Source organism: Macadamia integrifolia, chromosome 7 (genome assembly GCF_013358625.1).
Source record: "Macadamia integrifolia cultivar HAES 741 chromosome 7, SCU_Mint_v3, whole genome shotgun sequence".
Lineage (NCBI taxonomy): Eukaryota > Viridiplantae > Streptophyta > Magnoliopsida > Proteales > Proteaceae > Macadamia > Macadamia integrifolia.
In genome coordinates, this window is record NC_056563.1 from 20,631,499 (window position 1) to 20,642,495 (window position 10,997).

The window sequence follows — 10,997 nt, forward strand, 5'->3', positions numbered from 1 at the left end:
AGAGAGAGAGAGAGAGGCAATTCAATTTGACTTTGAAGGTTGCAATGGTCCACAGATTTGATAGAGAAATGGAAGATTATAAGGGTTGCTTTCCTCCACTGACTATCTAGATAGGAAGGAAGCTCCTTAGTTTACATTTTTAAAACCAATTTATAAACTACAATCTTATAAATCCCTAACACGAACCTATCCTCCCTCTCAAAAAAAAAATAAAATGAAATAAATAAATAAATAAAAAATAAAAAAGTAACCCATCTATTTAATATAAGTTGATTTACTTGGTCAGAGAATATGAAATTGTTTACTCATACATGGCCCCATATATATGGAATAGTTTATTTAAAACATATTTGTTTTGTTATACACGCAATTGGTTTCCTCCTTTCAAAATAGACTCAATATACACTCAATCTTGTGTCTATTCATGTGACTTGATTGCATACCTTAGAAATTGACAAAATAGACATTAGTCTATTGAGTTTTATTTCTTCATTATATATAAACTTCTTTCATGGCTGACGCTTTCAATTTTGATGACCAAGGGAAGGGGACAAGATTGAGGGTTTGGTTGGTAGTGAGGAGGATCAGCAAGTTTAAGAAGAAAGTAATATATCAGTTTGTTTGGTTAGTCTCAAATTAAGTAACTAGATACCTTGCTTGTGGGAAAGGAAATATATATATATATATATAGATAGATAGATAACTTATATTATGAAAGCCTCATTTAGAGGGGAGAAAATAATGGTTGGTTAGGATTTACCATCGTTAGGTGAGAGGTACATTTTATGTTTTTAAAATCATTTGCATTCAAACAAGCAATTGAGCTATGATTACAAGCGTGATTATCCATTTCCATAGATAGATTAGTGTCACCCTCCTCCTTAAATTCAAAGGCCACGTACATATGATAAATTTGTATTATGTTTACAAAACCCACAAGAAAAGTATAGTGTTCCCACTGCTATTTTAGTGTCATTTGACTTATTGGGTTGGAACTTGGAAGAGTCTCTCCAATGGCTATTTGAGGACTAGTGTAAGTGATCATACTAATAGTGATTATTAATTTTTTTTTTTTTTTTGGAAACAATGAATATTTAGGCCTTCAAAGTCTGACTAGTTTTGCGGGTTCACACTAACCCCACAATCACATGGACCAGGTCATATCAGGGTTGGATGAGAGTCATTCAATTTCACCGAAAAACAGTGAAGAGCACTTAACAACCCTGTGTAAGTGGCCCAAGGAGAGAAGAGCCATGGAACTCAGAACAACCTCCTTCCTGAGGCGAAGGTCTTTTGCCAACTCCACTACTCCCTTGGGGTTAAGATTATTAATTTAATAACATTAAACTAGTTAATGACCCTTTTAACATAAATGTGAGTCTCACAATGATCCAAGTTTAGTTATTCTAGACCATTGGGAATTATCCTAAACCTTACCCATTTAAGGTGAGGGTAAGTCCCAAAAAAATGATAATAACTACTAGGGAACTCATCAATCCAAGAGTTTTGGGTTTTGAATTTTAGTTTTAGTTTTAGTTTTAATTTTAGTTTTAGGATTATCAGGTTTAGGGTTTATGGTTTAGGGTTTAGGGTTTAGGGCTTTGGGGTTTAAGGTTTAGGGTATAGGGTGTTGGGTTTAGGGTTTAGGGTTTAGGGTTTAGTGTTTAGGGTTTCGGGTATTGGGTTTAGGGTTTAAGGTTTAGGTTTAGGTTTAGGTTTTAGGGTTTAGGGTTTAGTGCTTAGGGTTTTGGTTTTGGTTTAGGTTTAGGGTTTAGGGATTAGGGTTAAGGTTTAGGGTTTAGGGTTTACAATTTAGGGTTTATGGTTTTGGGTTTAAGGTTTAGGGTTTAGGATTTACGATTTAGGGTTAAGGGTTTAGAGTTTAAGTTATTGGGTTTAGGTGTAAGGTTTAAGGGCTTAATGTATTGGATGTTGGGTTTGGGGCTTAGGGTTTCAGGTAGTGTATAGGGTTTAATGTTTATGGTCAAGTGTTTAGGGTTTTGGGATTAGGGATTTGGATTAAACATCTAGGGTATTGGGTTTATGGTTTATGGTTTAAGGTTTGAGCTTTCAAGTTTAAGGAGTAGCATTTAGGTTTACGATTTAGGGTTTAGGCTTTAGGAATTAGGATATTGGGTTTAGGGTTTACGATTTAGGTTGTAGGGTTTAGGGTTTAGGCTTTAGGTTTTAGGGTTTAGAGTTTGGGGTTTAGGATGTATACAATAATGTTTAGGGTTTACGATAATGGGTTTTTGGTATAAGGTTTAGGGTTTAGGGTTTAGGGTTTAGGGTTTAGGGCTTAGGGTTTAGGGTTTAGGATAATGGATATTTTGTTTAAAGTTTAGGGTTTAGGGTTTAGGATAATGGGTTTTGGTTTATGGTTTAGGTCTTAGAGTATATGAATTGGAGACTAGGGATTAGGGTATAGGGCGTAGGTTTAGGGTTTGGGGTTTTGTATTCAGGATTTATGGTTTAAGGTTTATGGTTTCTGGAGTTTGGGTTTATGCCATAGATTTAAGGTTTAGGTTTAAGCATAGTGGATTTTGGGTTTAGGGATTAGGGATTTGGATTAAAGATCTAGGGTATTGGGTTTATGGTTTAATGTTTGAGCTTTCGGGATTAAGGAGTAGGGTTTAGGGTTTAAGGGGATTAGGATATTGGGTTTAGGGTTTACGATTTAGGTCTTAGGGTTTAGGCTTTAGGTTTTAGGGTTTAGAGTTTGGGATTTAGGATTTCAAGTTTAGAATTAATTTATACAATAAGGTTTAGGATTTAGGGTTTATGATAAGGGGTTTTTGGTATAAGGTTTAGAAAAGTGTAGGTTTTAGGGTTTAGGATAATGGGTTTTTGGTTTAAGGTATAGGTCTTAGGGTATATGAACTGGAGATTAGGATTTAGGGTTAAGGGATTAGGGTTTAGGGCGTAGGCTTAGGGTTTATGTTTTAGAGTTTAGGGTTTGGAGTTTTGTATTTAGGGTTTATGGTTTCTGGATTTTGGGTTTATGCCATAGATTTAAGGTTTAGGGTTTTGTGTAGTGGGTTTAGGGTTTGGGGTTTTGTATTTAGGGTTTAGGGTTTAAGGCTTATGGTTTCTTGATTTTGGGTTTATGCCATAGATTTAAGGTTTAGGGTTTAGTGTAGTGGATTTAGGGTTAAGGGTTTTGGGTTTAGGGATTAGGGATTTGGATGAAAGACCTAGGGTATTGGGTTTATGCCTTTATGGTTTATGGTTTAAGGTTTGAGCTTTTGGGTTTAAGAAGTAGTGTTCAGGTTTTTGGGTTTAGGCTTTAGGAATTAGGATTTGGATTTAGGGTTTACAATTTAGGTCTTAGATTTAGGCTTTAGGTTTCAGGGTTTAGAGTTTGGGGTTCAAGATTTCCAGTTTAGGATTTATACAATAAGGTTTAGGTTTTTGGGTTTAGGATAATAGATTTTTTTGTTTAAAGTTTAGGGTTTAGGGTTTAGGGTTTAGGATAATGGGTTTTTGGTTTAAGGTTTAGGTCTTAGGGTATATGAATTGGAGATTAGGATTTAGGATTAAGGGATTAGGGTTTAGGGCGTAGGTTTTGGGTTTAGGGTTTGGGGTTTTGTATTTAGGATTTAGGGTTTAAGGTTTATGGTTTCTGAATTTTGGGTTTATGCCATAGATTTAAGGTTTAGGGTATAGTGTAGTGGTTTAGGTTTTAGTGTTTAGTTTAGGGTTATGGTTTATGGTATAGGTTTTAATGTTTCCTTTTTAGAGTTTAGGGTATTAGGATTAGAGTAGTTTTGGGTGTTGGATTAAGGGATTATGGTTTATGGTTTAGGGTATTTAGTTTTGGGAATGAGGTCTAAGGTTTAAGGATTAGGATTTAAGGTTTATTATTATTAAGAAAATGACACTTTTTTAAGATAAAAAACATAAGATGTGTTTAAGAGAACGATCCAAAAAAGAGAGGATGAGCAGATGTAGAGGAAAATGAATGATCTCATGATTCAGACAAGGACTTGCCGGAAAATATTGAATGATCTTTCATGATTCAGACAAGGACTTCTCTCTCCTCCACCTTATCTCTACACTACCTCTCTCTCTTTTCCTTCCTAAATTTTCAATCGGTCTAATCCCCCCTCCCCCTCTCTCTCTCCCTCTCCCTCTCATATGTATACTATAGACATATCTGGGTCGACAGTATAACGCTGAACTCTAAAAGTGCCAGTCAGAAAAGAGAGAGGGCAAGAGAGGAGGCAAAGTTCCCTCTCACCCTCTAAATAATTATAAATAAGAGAATGATACCTGCATGCACAACCATGTAGATAGTGTCAGTGGGTGTGGTCAATGGGAGGACGTTTATAAGTATATTCAAGGCAGCGTAATCTTTTTACTTCCACTCAATCAATGGGAGGGAGGAATTTGATAGAAAAGGAAGGAACTTTTTCAATAAAAGAAAGAAAGAAATATACACAGATACCTGTTTATCAACAATATACCCAACCTTTTTCAATAAAAAAAACCATGAAAAAAGGGTAGTTTTCTCTTTTCTCTTCTCTCTCTCTCTTTTATTTTTTTTATTCTCTTTTATCTTAACTCTTGAGGGGGGACCGGAGGGAGATCCGGAAAAACCTATGTGAATCGTCCCCTTTTTCTAAAAAAAATATATAAATATATATATATTTTGTGGGTGTCATTTTCTATGTGACTATGAGAGTATTATTATTGCCTTTGAATTGGAGAATTTAGATATGGTTTCACATAGTTTCGCAAAGCAAGTAGTAACAGTCTAAACATCTTTCCGTCCATCCATCCTTCCCTCCCATGCCCAGTTTCCCACCATTTGTACCAAAGTTTAAGGAACTGTCAAAGTCATCGATGTTGCCCTCTTAACTTTATACTATTGCCTCTCTCTCTCTCCCCCAATCAAGTCTCAACCCTTCTCCCTCCCTTTCAAAACCCTAGTGTGTGAAGTGTGAAGGCGACCCACCCACCCAGCTACCCATCCATCCCTACCACACTTGCAGTACCCCGCAGCTTTAAGCCTTTAACTGTTCAGATATCAAGAATGGTGGTGGTGGTGGTGAGTGGTTACTGGTGAGTGCAAAGCCCTTTTCAAATATGGACGAGGGATGGTGTCACGTCATGGTCCCCCCCACCCCACCATCATAACACTACATACGCAAACGATAGCTTGGATTCCTTCCTTCCTTCCTTTCCTTTCCTTTCCTTTCCTTCTCTTCTCTTCCTTGTAACTTGTCAAAAACTAACTAGCTTCTACCACCTCTTTGATTCCCTTACCTCCCCTATCTATTTTTCACAAAAGACTGAAAGGGTTATATCATCATTGGAAGCCAAGGGTGGTGCTACTGTTCTTACCTGCTTTTGGTTTTTGGTGGTCCCTCTCATATAAGTATAGCCTATCCTTATCTACTACACCCAATTGCACTCTCGATAACCATCAGATAAAACTCAAAACCCAATGGGGTTATAAATGGAGACTAGGCTTCCCCTTCCAGTCCCTGTTAATTATGTAAACCTAGCTCAACAAATCAATTCAATATAATTAATAATTTGTTATAATAATAATAATAATAATCCATTTTTCAAGCTACTAGCTGGCCAGTCCAAATGGTGTATTAATTGATATAATATATCCAATATGATCCTATCCACTAGTTAAAAAAATTCAAAGTGCATACCTTAGTATAAGAATTAACAAAATAATAATAATAAAACCCCACTAGTATAAATATAAATATTTATAAATAGAAAAATACTATAATTTTCTATCATGTTGTCATAAATTATTCAAAATGCCATTTTTTATTGAAAATGTTGACATACTTGACACGTGCATCCATGGGATGCATGGTAAAGAATTGAAATTTTCTTTCTGTTGTACCTAGTGTACTACTGTACTTGCTTCCTTCTCTTTCTCATATATGATAATCTATTTATATAGTTTGAGCATTAAATTTAATTTTAAAAAAAAAATTGAGGCTGTACTAATAACATAGAAAGCCACCGGTTCTCTTCTATAAGAAACATTTTATAAAGTGTAAACTTGATGGAGAACTTGAAATTATAGTCTCTACTCTCTACTAACAGGATCATTTTTCCATTAGAAATTTTCAAAAAATTAAATATAAGGTAATGCAATTTCCAACACAACCCAAAATGAAAACGAAAGTGAAACTAAATTACTTAACATTTCAATTAAACAGGTCATTTTAGAGCTTGAGGGTCTATAAGACCTACCAATCAGTTTGATCCACCAACTTTTAAGTATGAAAACCAAATTAAACACTATGTATTTTATACCTAAAATAGTAATACTATGCATATTGTCGTGATGTGCTTTCACTTTAATTGATCGTATTGTTTTGGGTATTTTTCTTATTTTTTTATTCAAGTCTTTGGTGTGATTAGTCCCAAGCTTTATGCAGTTTTCTTGAAAAGTATATTCCATAGAGAATTTTCTTTCTATTTCTTTTGCTCCCTTCTCAACAGCTATTACTCTACTTATTCTTTAAAAACCCTTTTAGGAACTCTTCAAAATAATATATAATGATAGAGTTCCCAAAATCAATTTCTTGTATTTAGGACATGGCATATTTCATCATGTAAAATTTTGTATATTCATTTATGTAGTTTAGTAAGTATCTACGAAAAAAAAAACAGAGAGAAGCCATAATGTAATTTCATTTTTGGTACAACATGTTGTAACATGTTGTAATAAAGAATGATTGATAATATATATATATATATATATATGGGTAAAAAAAAAAAAAAAAACATATATTTAAAATTATATGAGTGTGAATTTGTTCTTATAAGAAATATATAGAGGACTTTTTTATAACAACTTTCTATGTTCAAACCATGTTTAGGATATCCTAAGTGTAACTAGATGGAAACTGTTGAGGGTCAAAGTAATGCAATTGATACTTTATTATAAATAAAGAGCTCCACGTGAATTTGGTTCAATTTTGTAGGGAATACAGAAACTTTGGCATAACCATATAATTTCTTCCACTAAGGAAGTGAACATAACCATATAATTTCAATTTCTCTTATTAAGGAAGAGAAGATAACCATATAATTTCTCTTACTAAGGAAGTCAATCCATTTACTCTTTTCAGGATATCAACATTGTTGTAGATTCCAATATTTGAAGGATATGTGGGTAAAATAGATATAGATTGTAATTTTGAAATCAATGGGATACATGATTTTTTTTTGGTAAGTATATAAAAGGACACTCCTTTTTGTATACATTAATAAGTAATTAAATTATGAAAGAGGCCAAGTTTCCTAAAAGCCGATGCGATCCCCACGTCAATTAGGGGGCCAATTGGAGTACATAAGGAAGCATCAACAGGAGCATGATTTCCGCCCTCCGTGAGGGGTGGGATAGTCATTTTTTCCCTCTCTATTAGGCCGCTCTGCCTTTCAAGCTTATATTTCCCTTTATTTCCCTTTATTTCCATCTTTTTAATAGTTAAGTCAATGCTAAAGAAAATAATTAGATAAAAATGCCTACATTTCTATGTACAAATGCATTTAATTATGTATCTTTTCATGGATGAATTTCTTAACTGTTTACAACATCCATTTTTGGCAAGAGAATGTTATTCGCTTGTGTTGCCACTGCATTAGCGCGGACATTAATGGGAGGCCATGTGGAACATCTTCAGTGCATAGGGCGGAGCCGCAGGGATACCAACATCTTTTCGTGCACGTTCTTTTTTTCATTAATTTATTTTCTTAGAATATAAAATAAATAATGATGATATTGAGGAATTAACTGGTGATTCCTTAAAATGTTATATATAAGTGGTTAGTTTGGTTAGAAAAACTGATTATGATGAGACTATCAAGTTGTATTGGTTATTGAAGGGTCAAATGTGTTCTACTTGCACCAAACTATGGATGCCCATATTTTTCTCATAATTTGAGATTTTTGTTTCTCAAATTTTTTTGATGAAAAGGCCCTATGAGGCCGTGAGTTCATACAAAGAAAGGACACTTGATGTTGCCTTATAATTGGAAAGATAGAAGGGTAATAAAAAAGGTAGTGTTGCTTGATGCGTATGCTTAACGGTGATTAAAATAAAATAAAAAAGTAATTAGAGTAAGACTTTGGGGATTTATGGGGATTTTTGGTGCCTTTCAAAATTTCATTTCTTTTTAATGATATTTTACCTTTTAATATTTTTGAAGTAAAAATTAAAAATAAAAGGGAAAAGAAAAATTCTATTAACTTTCCTTTATGATCAAAATATTGATGTTTCATTTTCATTTTCTCATATAGTAGTAGGAGCAGTGGGAGAATGATTTGCTCTGAAAGAAATGATTTCTTACCTTTATCGGGAATAACAGGAGCATCTCTGAATACTCAAACTTTCATATTTAAGGCAAGTTTTCAAAAGTTACTTTATGGGGTCGTATAGATTGATTGAAAGACCTGAAAGAAAACGTTGTTTTGGAGCAAATGATACATGTTGGCACTTGAGTCAAAGGATTGATGTACTGTTCAAGAGAACATAACAACATTCTTCCAAAAAAAAAATCTATTCGAAGTGGATTATAGTGGACAATGTCTTCACCAAATTATCCAACCCTATAGTTGAGAAGAGCTTCTCGATGTGCTGATGGTTTGTAGTCGCAATAGAACATTGTCCTAAGTCCTAAGAAGTGATCGCATATTTCACTTTCCCCTCCCTCCTCGGGATCTATCTCCCTTATATGAGAGAGAGAGAGAGAGAGAGAGAGAGAGAGAGAGAGAGAGAGAGAGAGTGTATGTGTGTTAATTTCCACAACAAGGTGGCATATGGCATTGCTATATTTTTTTTTTTTATATAACTATGCATGTTTATACCGAGTTTGCATGTAAACCATATAAGACAATATACCATTATGATTGTATGTCCTATTGTATTAACATTTATATTTGGACAAAGAAAACCATTTCCAAATGTTTTAAGAAAGGAAAATTTATTCACCAAAAATAAAAGGATGGAAAATTTGTTACGAGATATTTACAAGCAATAATCCCGTAGGCTTCATCACTGATCACACATTTTCACCTTATTAACCTCCACAATGCCCGGGAATGTATGAGCTTGTAGCTCAATGGGCACTGCAAGCTATATAAGTCTAGTGTAAGATGTAGGAGGTCATGTATTCGAATCTCTCTATCTCATCTTATCCCCCAGCCTATGGGTCCTAGGTCCATAGGGCCTAGATGATGACTAGGTCTTTAAAAAAAAAATATGCACAATGCCAAATAGGTTAGTCAGTAGTACCGAGTCCCACACCCTAGGCCGTGGATAACTATATGTCCCATGTTGAGATCCTCACATTGACAAGCGATTCACACTTGCTAGGGTTTCACAAAGAAGGCTGAAGTAATAATCTCATATCAAAAGTGAATAGCAGGATGTGGAGACTTATAGATATTTGGGTACCCTCTCCTTATTTTGGGGAAGGGGGGGGGGGATGAAATTGGAGAAGATCTTGGTGGCACTTGCAATAGAAAGATCTCAAACCTCTTGCGTGGAGGGGATTCTCAAAAACTAGCTAAGATAGAGAGTCTCTCTCTATATACTTATATCATGTCCTCTAAGTGGAAGATTATATTGTCAATTTAATTTGAAATCATATTCACAGGTATAATTGTGAAGGCTGGCTCGCCAATATCTATTGAGTAATTGAGAACAGTTTTTACTAAAAATGAAGAGTAGGGTTACAAGGTTTTTTCTCATACCTCTTTGTGTTTATAAAGAATTCTCAATAATTAACCCTAATAACTTCCTATCGCAATAATTTATAGGGAGACAAGTAGATACAGGTTTGTTAAATTGCCCCCATGTAAACTCTAAAATAATCTCTCCGGACTTCTAATGATCTTTCAGAGGAAACCTACAACCCAATCCTTATATGGTACAAGACATCAACCAGCAACCATCTCCACAATTATCATATATATATATATATATATACACTAGTAAAAATACACATGCAAATGCACGTGGTGGTAGTCTCCTAATTAAACATTTTCTTAAGACAAGATTATTGGGTCAATCCATTTGAAGTAAGTTCTAAAAAGCTTGGTGAGCTGATTTTTCAAAGTTTGTATTTTATAAAAACAAAATTAAACCTAATTATTCTAAATACAAGAGAGAAAATTCACAGACTAAATAGTGCAATTCCCAAAATAGAAAGGAGATGGGGACATGAAACATAAAAAATATATGTCTCGTCTTCCTCTATGGAGGTCTTGAGAATGGCATCAATTTCACAAATAATTCTCTCATAGCATATAACAATAATACTAATAAACCATGGAGACTGATTAAGAAAAAACTAATCTCTGATCAAGTCAAAGCGGTGTACGTGAAAATATGCTTGCTTTTCGCATCCTCTGGAGATTTTTCCATAATATAGTGCAATAACTTCTCCACCTGAGCTCTATCTTGCAGATTAAATGAATTATATGAGATTAAATGAATTATACTACCTTGTGGATGTAGAGTATCTGAAATTGAGAAATGCATTGCCAGTGATCCAAGAGAAAAAGAAGCTGAAGTTGAGAACTTTTGTGCTACTGTAATAGAAAAAGATATAGGAATTTGAAATATTCTGAACTATTGTTGTAAGAGATAGAAAATTGAGAAATCGTGGGATATTGTAGTTGATTTTTTGTCCTCTCTATGGTATATATAAGGAAGGATTCTACTGCATAAAAACTTATAAAGTCGATGAAAGTTGATTGAAAGATACCGTTTTTATGCAATAAATCTATCCATAATTATGTGACTATAATTTTGTGGCTATTTTTTTATCCCTTTAATACGTAATAATTTTAATTAATGATTACTCCACCCCTTTCTCCTCCACTTTTAGAGAGATGAGTGAGAGAAAGAGAATTATAGAGAGAATATACCCCTTCCTCCACGTTTAGATTTTGTAAGGAATGGAAGGAGAGATTTTAGGAGCCTTTTTTTTTTTTTTTTGTATATCTC